Source organism: Aethalodelphis obliquidens, unplaced genomic scaffold (genome assembly GCF_003676395.1).
Source record: "Aethalodelphis obliquidens isolate GAN/ISIS:26980383/991018 unplaced genomic scaffold, ASM367639v1 scaffold59, whole genome shotgun sequence".
In the NCBI taxonomy this organism is placed as follows: Eukaryota; Metazoa; Chordata; class Mammalia; order Artiodactyla; family Delphinidae; genus Aethalodelphis; species Aethalodelphis obliquidens.
In genome coordinates, this window is record NW_020838003.1 from 6,698,537 (window position 1) to 6,714,365 (window position 15,829).

At 35.6% G+C, this 15,829-nt stretch overlaps 1 long non-coding RNA gene across 2 annotated transcripts in view; it reads right to left on the minus strand.

Moving 5' to 3' along the window:
* Positions 1-15,829, minus strand: part of LOC113609913 (uncharacterized) — a 73,078-nt gene that overhangs the window by 52,772 nt on the left and 4,477 nt on the right. For both annotated transcript variants that reach the window (XR_003428872.1, XR_003428871.1), the window contains exon 2: positions 1,787-1,886. This is a non-coding gene — a long non-coding RNA (uncharacterized LOC113609913). The remainder of the gene's footprint in view (positions 1-1,786; positions 1,887-15,829) is intronic.

Here is a 15,829-nt window from a genome sequence, read left to right on the forward strand (position 1 = left end):
GACAAACTCGTTGAGCATCACTCTTGAGAAATAATGTGGATTGAGATATTCCACCCACTAGACAACCCAAGTAATGTTTGCTCATGATGAAAAAATGTGCTGTCAATCACAGTACCCCAAACCAAAAACAACAACAAAGAAAGTCCTCTCTTAGAAGCAATCTGAGTGAAACAGGACTGATAGCAGCAACAAAAGAGAAGTGAGAGGTGATTTGAGGAAGTAAGATAAAGTTCAAGTAAAGGCTGGGATATTTCAGTGGAACCTATTAAAAGGGGAACTCCAAGATATGCCTTGCATTTGCTCAGATCTGGACCTGAGTTTGCATATTTTATGATTTCAGAGTGTGTTCTGAATAAAACAGCAAATATACTTAGTATGAGTGGTTAATGAGGCCAGCAGTAAAGTGGGCACATCCTGTTACAGTGCACATAATAATACAAAGCTAACATTAACCAAGCGCTTACCGTGGGCAGGCACTGTGCTAAAACGTTTCACATGAGTTAACTTGTTCAGTCCTCCTAACAGGCTTGTGATGTCAGTACTATTCTTAACCCATTTTCAGGAAACTGAAATTTAGAGAGATTAACTACTTTCCACAGCTGACAAGTGTCTAACCTCAGGTTTGAATCAATGTCTTCTGACCCCAGACCCATACTCTTCACTATTGTACTATAGTGCACTGTAGGCTATACTGTCATTTACCCCTATGACATCTGAAATGAAATCCAGTCTTGTTGCATTAGAGCTGCTGCTTTTGTTCCTGAAGAAGCCCATCATTTACCACCTCGAGTGGCCAGCCTTTGGGGAATGATGTGCCTCATTCATGTCAATCCTTGGAAAAAACCTACCCCAAATAAGTTCTTTTCGCATCAAGGTCATCAGAGATCAAAGATCTACTAAGGATGATAAGCTTGATCAGGAGAAGTGGCATAAATTGAAATATAATCAGGAAAACTTTCTGACCATTATTTCACTTACATTGATAGTTAAGGAGTGGCCCACAGGTGTTGCTGAGGAATCCACTCAAAGGCCCAGCCTATCTGTGGCAGCTCTAACTTTCCTCAACATAAAGAAGGTTGGGTACAAGACCAGCCATATACATGTATAAAGCAGGTGAACTTTCAGGATGCTGAAAAGGGCGCCTGCACCTACATTGTTTTCCTCCAGAATTGCCAACTGGTCTGAAATTCTCACCACTACTATCACTGATTTGGATAAAGCCCCCTGTCTTAGAACATAAATATGTTCTTGAAAAGGTGAATACATTTATACATCAGCATTCACTATAGACCAACCAGTGAGCTGTAGTGATAGAAAAGAGAACTGGGCTTCAAGGGAATGAGACCACGGTAGGTAAATTTTGATGAATAAGACAATTGGAAAGTCACCATGGTGGTTTCCAAACACAGGTCTGCAGATAGAAGTTGGTCCACGGTGAAGTTTTCATTAATTTATGGTGAAACATGAGCAACAAGGACAATGTAGTAACTTTTTAAATTAAAATTGTAAATTCTGAGATGATGTTCTTTTTGGATGGTACTATGTCGTTTCTTTTATAAAGTGATAGTGATAGTAGACGAAGGTTGTGTTTTTTTCCTTAATGTCTTTACTTAGCAAAATAAAAAGCTAGCAACTTTTCGTTCATCTTTAATGTGTACATGCACATGTGCTAAGTACTTCACATTCGATATTTTATTTATCTTCACAGTGACCATATGAAGAATATCCTGTGATAATCCCTATTTTATGGATGAGGAATCTCAGGCCTGGAGGATAAATAACTTACCCAATGTAATATAGCTACTGAGTGGCAGAACTGTGATGTATCCTCCTTACTCTTCCAATTTAGGGTAGGGATATTGAGGCCTTTATGGGAGGTATGGGTGCTAAAAACAGAGAGAGAAATGTTAGAGGAACTGAAGTACAGAAGATAAATTTCACCTACTTAATTTTACCATAGGCTCCCTAGAACTTTGCTTCCAAAAATATTTCCCCTTATAGTCAACATTTATAAACTAACATCATAAAATCCTACAGGGCTAAGCAAAAAGAGCCTTAAGGTTTAACTTCTTATTTTTAATAAATGAGGAAACTTAGAGGTAGTGTCTGACTTAAAATTCTAAATACTTGCATTGCACTAGCACTCAGAAGTGTTTATTTAAAGCAAAAGATATAACATAGCTGTTATTGCTACATGTAGAAAAAGAAAATAGACAAAAGAAAATGCAGCCTGATCAAATCAGCAAGGTATCTGAATGTGATAAACTCTAGCTCAGCCAACTCAATCATCCATCCCAAATGAAGCGCAGTAAATAGGAAAAAAAGACTCCAAAATACAGCTAATTTCAACTCAGTGCTTTGTACATAGTAAACACTCAGCAAACAGTCAAGTACTAAAAAGACTGAATGAGTCCCTGATTTTATATTACTCTTCATAACATGGGCAACATGCATCTTTTCTTGTTCTAGAAATGAACATTGAAGACCTGTGAAGACGCTTAACCATGAAATAACTCTTACAAGGCTACGTTTTAATCAACTAAGTCTTGCCACTGACTAGATGTGAAATGAAAATGTGCAAATATGTTAATATAGACATACATAATGCATGCAGTGATTAACTCTTAAGAATGAGTATCATTCATTTGGCATTTTTCCAAACTCTCAACATTTGAAAACATTTTACATTACTGTGCCTTTTTGCCACCAGGGAGCCCAGCTAAGTCCAGAATCGTGCTAACTTCAGGGAGGGAGGTGGAATTCTTAACAACCACAATAACCTTGGCAGGCAGCTCTCTTATGCATGCTCTGGAGCACACTACCAAGAATTAGAATAAAGAATAAAGGATATGCTCAGCATTTCCAAGTACTTATGTACCCCTAATTGGCATCTCCTGTTGACTATGGGACAAATGAGTGAGGAGTCATTTAAATTACTTTTTTGGAGGGTGAGGGTAACTGAAACAGAATAGTGTTTTGTGGACTCAGCCCTAAGCTTCAGGAATCCCATTATAACTCATATCTCTAAGCCAAATTGCTAAAGAAGTCCATGTAATGCTTTTGAAAGGCAGGCATTGAGGTGGGGACCCCTCGTCTACCCTGTAGATCAAGATACAACCTATTACAGTGGGAACTCAGGTACCACACTGAGGCACTTCCCACCATGGCTTGGGTTTGTATGAGAAACATGATCAAATGGAATTTGATTCCTGAAAATGTATAGAGACAGGTAATTTTCAAGATGCCTCTTCACTAGGGATGAAACTAGGACTTGGAATTGTGGGTGATGACCAGCATAGTTCACAGGCTCCTCTGAATATGGGGCCAAGGGATTCCACACTTAAACCCCTGTCCCACATTTCACTCATCCCCTCAAATGGTTGAGGCATTTGGCATCATATTCATTTTTATTGGATTTTTTTTCCTCTTGAAAACTTCTAAGCCAAGATCTAATTACATAATCTCATGATACGTCTATCATATAGGGATATCAAGGCTAACACTGTTGGACTGTATGCTAATCAATAAAAACTAGATCTATTTTAAATAAATAAAAAAATAAAGACCTTGTCTTAATTCTCTCTTTGGCCTCCAGTGCACAGTACATGCTTATTCCATAGTGGACATTTCATAAACGTTTACTGCATTGAAAAGAATTCCTATGGTGAGGAATTTTTACCTTGGTCTTTGTTTGGCTGGATGTAATCATTTCTTGGTATTTTGTCATTTGAAATGTTTTGAACCAGTGAGTAGTAATACTGAGTAGCAACATAATAACAACTGATTTATTTAACTTTTAAGCCAGGAAAATTTGCCCACTCAGGGAGCAAAATTCAGTCATACAATCTACCGAGTATTTGCTTACTTTAATGTCAAATTTCAGCTTCTCTTGAAGTATTCATCAAGGGTGATCATCTGAAACTATTCTGAAACTATCGATTCTATAACTTTTGCCCTTTGATAACAATTGACAATTTGTCAATTAAATTTGTCAATTTAATAACAATTTGATACCAATTGATAACCTTGATAACTCAACTTCCTTGTTATCAATGCCTATTCCCTAGAAATAGGTAGAAGGTTTGTGAGCTACCAGTTAGATATTACTATATACATGCAATTACTATTACTCTCAATGGCAATGATTCAACATGCAAAAGTGTTGAAATAAGTTGTATATTGCAAGCAATAAATGACTAACTTTTAAAAGTGATATACTTTAAACATATTCAAATCTAAGACTATCCCAATAACATATATTCTCACTCATTCTCACTGACATTTGAGTTGCTTTTCGTTAGTGAGAGAGAACAAGGTGGAATTATAGCCAGGTACCAGGAACTACACATAGCACACAAGGTCTCACTGTTCACTGGTTCACTTATGGGAGTGTGTGACACACGTGAATGCCATCAGTCACATGCATCACAGTGGAGAAAAAGTTTGCAAATTCTTGTTCTATAGCCATAGTCTTTTTACGAACCCGTGTCCCCTGCATCGGCAGGTGGATTCTCAACCACTGCGCCACCAGGGAAGCCCGCTATAGCCATAGTCTTTTACTGAGAATTAAAATTACCTTTGGAAAATTTACATTTAAACATGTTACAGTGTGATTGTTCACCGTTATAAATAAGACAAGAGCTTCCCTGATGAAACTATTTAATAATGCACCTAACTACCTACATTCCTTAGTCTCCTTTTCTGCCTTTATTTTCCTCCATAGGATTTATCTCCATCTGACATACTATATATTTCAATTATCTGTTTCTACCTTCCTTCTAGAATATAAACACTCCATGAGGACAGGGAGTTTTGTCTTGTTTTCTACTGCTTCTCCCACCTCTAGAATAGTGCATGAAATATAATTGACACTCAGTAAATATTTGTTGCTTTCATTAAAAGAAAATTTGGGAGTTTCCCTGGTGGCACAGTGGTTAAGAATCCACCTGCCAAAACAAGGGACACGGGTTCATTCCCTGGTCCTGGAAGATCCCACATGCCACGGAGCAACTAAGCCCCTGAGCCACAACTACTGAAGCCCACGCACCTGGAGCTTGTGCTCCGCAACAAGAGAAGCCACTGCAATGAGAAGTCCATGCGCCGCAACGAAGACCCAACGTAGCCAAAAATAAATAAATAAATTTAAATGTTTTTTAAAAAAAAAAACAAAAAAGGAAATTCGGATGATGAATAAAGTAAAAACAGCCCTAACAGTCTAAAACACAATAGTTAGTCCAAAAGTAAAAGTAGAGCAGTGATGGAAGAGAAACCATCGAATATAGCAGTTCTTTTCTCTGCCTGACAAATTAGAGAAAGATACAACATTTTTCAAAGGCTTGAATAATATATAAATTCCAAGAGCTTGTGAAGAAAGGAATACTTCTCAAATCAACATCTTTTAAAGGAAAACTAACATTAATTGTCAGATTAGACAGTAATATTAGTAAACAATAGAATAGTAATTCTACTAAATGAAAGTAATAAAACATTCATCTGAACTATAGTGCTAAGAAGGATGAAACTAAGATGAATTCATTTTTATTTATCAGCTAGAAGGTAAAGGATTATAAAGTCTCATTTTATTTCACTAAAGAAAACCGTAAACTTGAATAATTCTAATGCTAAACATGAATTGGCTAATATGATATATTTGTTTATTTTTAATTAAACTATTTTCTGTAAGTGTGAATTCACATGCAATGGTAAGAAATAATACTGAGAGATCCCATGTGGTAACATCTTACAAAACTATAGTACAATATAACTTACTGACATTGATACACTCAATACATAAAACATTTTCATCACCATAAGGAATCCTCAGTAGCCGTATCTACTTCCATTCTGCCCCCAACCCTCCCCAACTCCTGGGAATCACTAGTACATGCTACATTTCTATAATTTTGTCATTTCAATACTGTTACACACACACACACACATTTTTTTTTCTGGCCATGCTGTGTGGCTTGTGGGATCTCAGTTCCCCAACCAGGGCTTGAACCCAGACCACGGCAGTGAAAGCCCGGAATCCTAACCACTAGGTTACCAAGTAACTCCCAATAATGTTACATAAATGGAATAATTTGTTCTAAGTTCACAGTATGTAATTTTGGGTATCGGCTTTTATTTTCACTCAGCATAATTCTCTGAAGGTTCATATAGGTTGTTGAGTGTATCAGTAGTACCTTCCTTTTTATTTATTTTTTTTAACATCTTTATTGGAGTATAATTGCTTCACAATGGTCTTCCTTTTTATTAAATAATATTCCATGCCATGGATGTACCATAATTTGTTTAACCTTTCACATGTTAAAGGACATCTTTAACATCTAGTTGTTTCCAGTTTTGGATATTATGTATAAAGCTGCTACAGATATTCATGTACAGGTTTTCATATGAACTTAAGTCTTCAATTCTCTGGGATAATTGCTCAGGAGTGCAAATGCTGGGTTGTATAGTAGCTGCATGTTTAGTTTTTAAAGAAATTGCCACACTGTTTTTCAGAGTAGCTATACCATTTCACATTCCCACCAGTAATGTATGAGTAATTTACTTTCCCTGCATTCTTGCCAGCATTTGGTGTTGTCACTATTTTTTAATTGTAGTCATTCTGATAGGTATGTATTGATGTCTCATTGTGGTTTAAAATGGGCACTTCCCTGATGGCTCATAAAATTGTATATCTTTTCATGTGTATGCATTTTTACCATGAAATGTCTGTTTCTATCTTTTGCCCACTTTCCAATTAGACTGTTTTGTTTTTCACTATTGAATTTGTAAAGTTCTTTATGTATTCTAGATACTAGTTCTTTATCATATATGTGGTTTACAAATAAGTTGTATATTGCAAGCAATAAATGTCTCTTCCAGTCTGGAGATTATATTTTCATACTCTTAACAGGGCTTTCTACAAGCAAAAGTTTTTAATTTTGACAAAATCTGACTCATCAATTTTTCTTTGATTGATCACGCTTTTGGTGTCAAATCTAAGATCTCTTTGTGTAGCCCTACATCCCAATTATTTTCTCCTACTTTTTTTCTACAAGTTTTAGAGTTTTAAGTTTTACATTTGACTACAAGTCCATTTTGAGTTAATTGTTGTATATTATGTGAGATTTACCTCCCTGTATGTTCCTTTACTATCCCTTGTTTACAATATAAATGTCTTCAATATTTCCTATGTAAAACCACAACAGACAGTGTTATAACTTTTGGCTTCCACCATCAATCTTAATTTAGAACCAAGAGGAGAAAAAAAGCCTATTGTATTTACCTATATTTTTGTTTATCATGTTCTTCTGATGTTCTAAGTTTTCTTTTTTATCATTCCCTTTCTGTTTAGAGAATTTCCTTTAATTATTCTGATAGAGTTCGTTTGTTGATGACAAATTCTCTTAGTTTTCCTTCATCTGAGAATTTCTTGATTTCTCCTTAACTCCTGAAGGGCAATTTTTTGCTGGGTATAGGATTCTGGACTGACAGTTCTTTTCTTTCAGCACTTGAAAGGTCTTATGCTACTTTCTTCTGGGCTCTTATTGTTTCTGATGAGAAATTTGCTGTCATTTGAATTATTTTTCCCTGTAGGTAAAATGTCATTTTCTCTGGCTGCCTTCAAAATTTTTTGTTATTAGAAGTTTAATTTTACTGTGCTGTGGTGTGGGTTTCTTTGGGTTTATTTAGTTTGGGGTTTGCCAAGCTTCCAGAATCTATAGATTTCCAAATTTGGGAAGTTTTCAGTAATTATTTCTTCAAGTCCTTTTTCAGTCTCACTTTCTCCTCTCCTAATGACACAAATGTTATCTTTTGTTTTGGTCCCACCAGTCCCTGAGACTCTGATCTTTTTTTTTTTTTAATTTAATTTTCCTGTGCTGTTCAGATTAGTAATTTCACTGTTCTATCTTCCAGATCACTAATTCTCTCCTCTGTACCTTACATTCTCCTGTTGAGCCCACCTACTGAGCTTTTTATTTTGGTTATCATATTTTCCCACAATTTTCTAAAATTACCAATTGGTTCTTCTTTATGTCTTCTATTTAATTTCTGAGGCTTTGTACATTTTTTTGTTTGTTTCAAGTGTGTTTCTTTAAATTGCTCATTGATTGCTTTTTATCATGGCTGCTTCAAAATCTCTGACAGATAATTTTAACATCTGTGTCATCTTAGTGTTGGCATCTTTTGTCTTTTTTCTTCATATGAGTTTGAGATGCACTTATTCAACTGAGGTTCATTCATTGTGGAACCTCTGAAAGAACAATATCAGTTTCAGTGCTTCCCACTTCTTGGTGTGACAAATAATTTTTAAAAATGAAACCTGAATATTTTTGTATTCTGGAGCTTATTTAAATCTTCTGTGCTCAATAATAGCCACATGTGTCATAGTGGCTATTATATTGGATACAGAACATCTTGAACATCTCAGAAGGTCTACTGGACAAGGGTGAACTAGACACTGAACAAAATGGCTCATGATACTACTAAATGTTGATGTAAAATACAGGGGAAGGAAGAAAAATATGAGGAAGATGGGTGAATAAATGACCCTATGAATTACAGGGATAGAAAAGATGTGGATTTATTCACAAGGCAAATCTGCAAAATGGACACCAACCTACTACCATACCATGGACTGAATTTTTAGTGATTCTAGCTGCATGGGTCTGTTCCTAAAAAAAAAAAAAAAAGGAATTCCCTTTTTCTATGAGTTGATGTAATTTGGAACAATAAAAGCTAGATTAGTGTGTATTTACCCTGACATTGCATGTTATGTTACATTGAGATATATCTGACTTTAGCAAATGTTGGACATATTCATTCAACATCATTTTATTTGATAGAGGAGATACAGCTACATTATAGAATTCAGTTTTTTTAAACAATAAATGAAATGTTATAGAGATGACTTTGGCAAGAGAGTACAATTTCAGGGCAGCAAAGCCCAAATAAAGATAAAATATATACAAATAAATGTAAAATGGCTAAAAATCATAAAGATTTCAGAACTAGAGCTTCTTGTTATTTATTCAACAACTATTTATAAAATGTATGTTATTACAGTTCAACCATCAGTTTCTCAGCTGAGAAACTGAGCTACAGAGAAGTTGGCTTCAATACTTAATGGGAAAGCAAGGAAAAGAAACCTAGGCCATTTCATACTACATCTAGTTTCTTTCCTATTTATGTCATATGGCCATCAAATGTCTTTCATAGTCATACCAGCCACACTGGAGAGTTTTGAAAAAAATACCTTGCACTTTCTGCCTCCATGATTAACTTATAATTTTCCCTCATTAATTCATTCCGCATATATTTACCAAGTGCCTACAATGAGCCAGGAAATTCTAGGCACCAAAGTTCATCAGTGAACCAAACAAAGATCTGTGTTTGAACACTTACATTCTAGTGGAGGTAAATAAATAATAAATTAGAAGATGAATATTATGAAAAAAAGAAAAAGTAGTACAGGTTAAAGCGGGGTGAGATGGGAGGTATGAGGCAGATTAAGTCACTCTTGCAGGATCTATTATAACCATCTGATGGATCTCAGCTCTTCTCCAATATCCATCTCAAGTGCCACCTCCTCTATGAGGCCCTCCTTAACACCTTACTTAAAATTTATCTTTCCGCTCTGTTCCTTTAGCACTTCCTATCTTTATTCCAGCACTTAGCATTCTGCCTTGTGTAAGATATGAATGTATCTGTCTTTTCATTAGACTGTAATTCCTGAATAAAGGGAATGTGCCTTATTAATCATATTATCCCTTAAAGAGTCACACATGATGGTTGGCTTAATAAGCATTTGTTGAATAATGAAGTCTAAATTGAATGAACTGACAAAGACCTGGAATGTTTATAAAAGGTAATCCTGATATTAGAGTTCAGAAATATAAATTCAGCATGCAGATTTTAGGTGCCAGTTCTCTATCCATTCTAATCTTGTTCTGTTCTGCCCATACCTATGTGGCTAGAGAGATAGTATTTAGTTTTGTTGGAGAGAGTCTTTATTTTCTGCTCTTGCTGATTTCTAGTAAAAAAAATACCACATATTCACAAATACCATTTGATTCACTTAACAAATCAAGCAAAATAGTGGCATCATGAGGAACTTAAATTTGTCTTCAGAGCTGTCATGCATTATCCACACAGCCTATTAAATTAACTGTTATACACGAGAATTTAGGCAACTTAACCAACACTATGACCCTTATATAATATCACACTTTTACCTGAGAAAGTAAGATTTATGTGAAATTGTCAATCTTTATTTTTCTTTTGCCAGTGAATAAAAAACACAGAAATCATCAAGCTATATTCTTCTCTATTTCTTTCATGAAATGTACTGCTTTACATGCTCAAGAACCAGTAGGACTTGTTGGTTAAGAAATGTATTTCTTACAGCATAGTAGCATATTATCTTGAAAGTGCTGTTATAAACAATGTTTACTACATTCGCAAGTACTGAATAAAGCATAGCTATGAAACTGATTTTGGTTATACATTCTGTAGGTATTCTAATTGGTAGGTATGAATAAAAGACTTCCTCTAAGCGATCATATAACTAAAAGTACACAAAGTTTTCGCATCTTAATTCTTTTAAAAAAATCAGTTTTAGAATTTAAAGATTTAGTTAGTGCATAATTATAAAGTATTTATAAATTCTTAGTAATGCAGATATATTGATTGGTTGAATTAGTGATTAGTGTTGCTTTTTTGAATAGAGATGTGACGACATGAAATATTAATGAAGGTTCTACTGGAATTGCTAATGATGGATTCTTCTTTTGAAGAAGAACTTAAAACAATTCTCTTTGAAATAAGGGAATGTGTTTGTATTTTTGATATTTTTATTAAACTGAAACTTTGATGTTTCCCTTAAAGGTACTTATTTTTATCCAAGATGCACATACAGTATACATTTCAATTAAATTTTATCCCTGTTGTGCAGGGCATTTACTATAATGGATAATCATTAGAGTTCTCATTATTAGATAAACAGGGATTGATTATACATTATGATTATTATAGGAAAGTTGATGGGTCATAAGTGAGAAAGGTAACAATGGTGAGTGGACAAGAAAATGTGCAGGCCAGAAGCAGAAGAAATGTAAAAAACGTACAGGATGAGCATGAACACAAGAAACCATGTCTATACCCGCTAAATTCAATGTTTGTTTGGCTTAAAGTTTGGATCTTAAGTCTTATTTCTATTTTCCCATGTGAGTAGTAAAAGGCTGCATGCATGTGTATGTATATATAGGCCTGCAATAAGTGCCTATTTAATTAGTTTATTTACACAGGGACAACCAAGTTGCTAAAGTAACTCTTTGTCTTTGAGACTGTGTGTAAATGCTATCAGAACAAGTGATAAATTCAACAAAATTAAAATTGTTATGTAAAATTATTTCAGACAATTTTAATTGTTTAATTTTTTAAGGTTTTGATCATCTATTTGTTGTCATATCAATACTAAAAAGCTCAAAGTTTAAGTGGGCCAAATCTACAGTTGGTTAATCCTCTCTGGTAAAAATATGAGCATTATTATCTCTTATAAAAACTATTTTGCTTAAAATGTATTGTTAGACACATTTTCAAAGACCAAGTGTATTTATGTATGTGTGCAAGATTTGAATTTCATATCTGTCAATACTGAATGAACATTTTAGTGCAAAGCTGCCTAAACACACACACACACATCAAATTTATAAGTTTAGAGTTTATAAAAATGTTCTTGTTTATAAAAAGGATATAACATGGGGACTCAACAAACGGTATTTCATTTAGATAAAAATGGCAAGAATTTTAATAAAATGTTAACAATGTATAAATTCTTTTAGCTTTCCTTTTTTTTTTCACTCCTGAATTAAAGTTCTTACTCAGGAGTGCTAATTCCTCTTGCATCTTGTATATGTTCTGACTTGCTACTAGTTTATCAGTAAGCATTAGCTGGGTGTTGTCATGGTAAATGGGAAAAATGTTTTTAATCTGTCCCTATAAGTAGGTGCAGTGCTGTCAGCAGATAAGAGAGAGAACAGAAACAAGGTATCTGTTGAAGTATGAAAAATTAAAAGTTTAAAAAAAGTATACTTATGTTTAAGAATGATTTCCTTGAATATTATATTTAGAGCAACATGTAAATTATGTAATTGAATAAGGTCAACAAACAGCAACTTACAAATATTATAATTTAAGAAGTGGGTACATAAGTATAATTTTCATGTTAGCTTGAAATATGCACTAAGGTGGTGTTTGATCATCACCATGATGAAAATAATGATAAAAATCGCTATTATATAATATCTGGTCACATTTCATTAAGATTTTTCTGAGGAAAGATCTATAATAGGAAGCTCTCTTTTACTTTTAAACAAAAGTACATTCAAATTTATCTTTGTTTACCTAGACTCTGATCAATTGTAACTCTCCCCTCATAGCATCTGTCTTTTATTCCTTTCTGTGAATCCAAAATGCCATTAAAAAGCACATTTCAAAATATCAGTTCAAAGTAGCATTTATTTTCCAGGTACTTTGTTTAATTCCATAAGTATTTAACACCTATAATGTGCCCAATATTGGGCTATGTATGCAATGGAATTACTTTAAAATGATAACTATACATTGTGTATTTTGTTTCACAGTTAAGACTTATATACACTCAGCAATTAAAGGACACAATATGCTAGGCTTTGCATGCAGACAAGTGCTACAATGGTTCAGAGAAATGATGGATTACTATGAAGTGGGGAACTTGGGAAAAAACTTTCTGGAGGAGGTAAGTTGGGAAAGCTGTATATGTCTAAAATGGATGACAAGGAGGGAAAGACAGTGCTCAGAGTCAGGGAAATAGCAAGTGCAAAAAGACAAAGGTGAGATTTTAGCCAGTGGAAAAGAAATCAGCCTCTTGGGGCAGATTTGTTTGTTTCGAGTGGCAGGAACCAGGCTTTCATTATAGCCTCAGGCTTTGCTTTCAGATTTACTTAAGGTTTCAGAGTTTTTACCTCTCATATGCGTTTGTCTTACTGATGATATTACTTATGGCACTCTCTTGCTTAAGCTATCCTGATTTTACCCTTTTAAGTTTTCCATTCCAGAAGCAGAATTTCCTTTCTTATAGTTCCATAAACTGAGCAGTTTCCCACTTGTTGTTTTTGTTTTGTTTTCAACTACCGGCATTTCTTCTCTTTAAGACTGTCTGCAAAGATCCAGCAAGCCACCTAAGTTTAAGTTGGTCAATGTACCTGAGTTCCACAAATGTTTATTAAGCAATTATTAGGGACCAGGCATGTACGGAGATGAAGAAGCCATGGTCCCTACCCTCCTGAAACTTTCAGCCAGGTAAAGGCTGTTTCTTGCCCCAAGTCTGCCTATATTGTCCTATACTACAATTTGCAGTTTAAAGTCTGCCAAAATAGAAAAACATAAAATAAATGATAAATGCTAAGAAGCCTAAAACTCACTCCAAAGAAGAATCAATAGGTTATACCTGTGAAGCACCTGTGATGAAAGCACCTGTGATGAAACTACAGTAGAGTCGTTTGGGTCCTAGCTCTGTCACATTTAGTACAACTTTGAACAAGATGATATAGAGAAAGGAAAGGGGACATTTCTTCATTGCCTACTGTGTGCTGGCAGTGTGATCGGTATTAGTTGTTCATTATTTAATACTCATAGATCACATCACCTTCCAGCTCCCACTTCAAAAAACAACAGCAAAAAAATTCAACACCACCACAGAAAAACAAAATTTAAAAACATATTCTTGGGAGTTCCCCGGCGGTCTACTGGTTAGGATTCAGCGCTTTCACTGCTGTGGCCTGGGTTCAATCCCTGATCTGGGAACCAAGATTCCCCCAAGCTGCACAGCATGGCCAAAGCCCTCCCCAACAAAAAAAAAACAAACCCATATTCTTCCTATTTTTAAGACAAATGAAAGTCCGGTGTAGAAAAGCTATGAAGCTTGGGATTTCAGACACACCTGAGATTTGAGCCTGGTCTCAACCCCCAACTCTACCACTTACTAGATTTTTGGCAAAGTTATTCACTTATTTATTCAATATTCACTATATGTCAAGCATGTTGCTTGGCACTGGGTTTTAAGAAAACGATGTGGCACAGTCCCTTTCCTTAAACCTCTTAAACTGCAGTCGAGGGAGACAGGCATGGAATGAAGCCCTTGTAATTAAGTGATAGGTGTAGTTCTGGAAGTTGTACAGAGTGGCATGGGGGGCAAATGAGTCCATTCTACCTGGCATTGGCAGATGGGAGAGGACAGGAAAGGTTTCCTGGCAGACGTGGCCCTGGAGTCCCACACAGGCACCCACTGATTCAGATGACTGTGGGAAAGAACAAGACATTCTACCTTGCGTGAGCAGTGGGGCCTGAAACAGCTTGGTAAGGAATGAAAATGGTTCAGGGTGGCTGGAGTGAGAGAGCTGTAAGTCAGAAGTAGTAATACCTACTTCCCTTGTTAGAGGATTAAATATATACAGTGTTAAGCACAATGCCTGAGACATACTAGGTGCTCAAACAATGTTCCTGTTCCTCCTTCAGTTTCTCCAGTAATTATATTGCCTTCCAGCTTGAAATTCCATGACTTTATCACACCGTATGGGTTCTTGTTGTATATTGGTTCATACACTATTTAGCACATCATACAGTTTCAATAAATAGTCTCTACCACAGTTGGCAGAAGTCTGGATAAAACAAGATGTGAATTTTAATAAGGGACTGAAGGAAAAGCTGACTTTAGCTTCAACACTTTCTTTCTCTCTGTCCCTCTACAGTAACTTGAATAGAGTTTTGCTTGAGTATGTGTGAATATTGTGTAAGTAGAGAGATTCAGCGTCAGTTCAACACATGGGGACAGGATTCAATATCTTTCCATGGGAACTGCTCACCCGCTTCCAAACCCAGAAGAGCTGCTTTTCTGTTCCCAGAAGTTGTGACGATCATAACGTCAACCACACTGTCAGGAGATTTGAAGGCAACGTATCATCATTGCATAACCTTAGAGCTCATCATTTCTGGCCAGAGCTTACAGTCAACTCTATCTCCACTTTCAATCTTTCTTCCCTGCCTCTATTATATGGTTGTGTACATGTCTCCCCCACCCAACAAGAGTATAAACTCTGAAATCTTGTCTTATTCAACTTTGCATCTCCTAGTTACCCGCCCCCATCCACAGTGCTTTACCCATTGCAGACATTCAGCAAATATTTGTTAAATTTTAAATATACCTGGCTAATCAGAAATTAATCTCACTTATCACAGTAGGGTTCCCTGAACCCTAGCAGCACATTCACATTTGGTGAGTGATGTGACCAGAGAGCATAGGAAGGTACCTTTTCACCTTAAACTGCAGCAATCATATTGTTTATTGTGTGTTTTCAAGGAAACTCTCCATGGTGTAGTGGGGTAAGAGCATGAGCTATAAAGTTATACTACCTGGTTTTGAAACCTGCTACAAGTCACAAGACAGACCTTGGGTATGTAACCTATCTCTCTGTGAATCAGTATTCTCATCTGCAAAGTGAGAGTAATGGTCTAAAATGTTATTTCATAGTTGTGGTCACGAAGATTTACTGAGTTAATAGCACTGGTACATTGCTATTTTTGAAGAGCACTGGTACATTGCAAGTGCCCAATAAGAATTAGTTCTTATTTTACGCTCTGCTAAGTTTTATATGAATGTAACTGGGAGCAGGGAGTAGCTCGGCCATAGCAGGGAGATGCAAAGGCTAACAAGAAGAGAGAGGGCAGGAACATATCCAGGGATGTGATGGTAATCCCCTTCTAGGAAACATGCTTCTTGAGGCAGGAAGATATTCCTGTCATG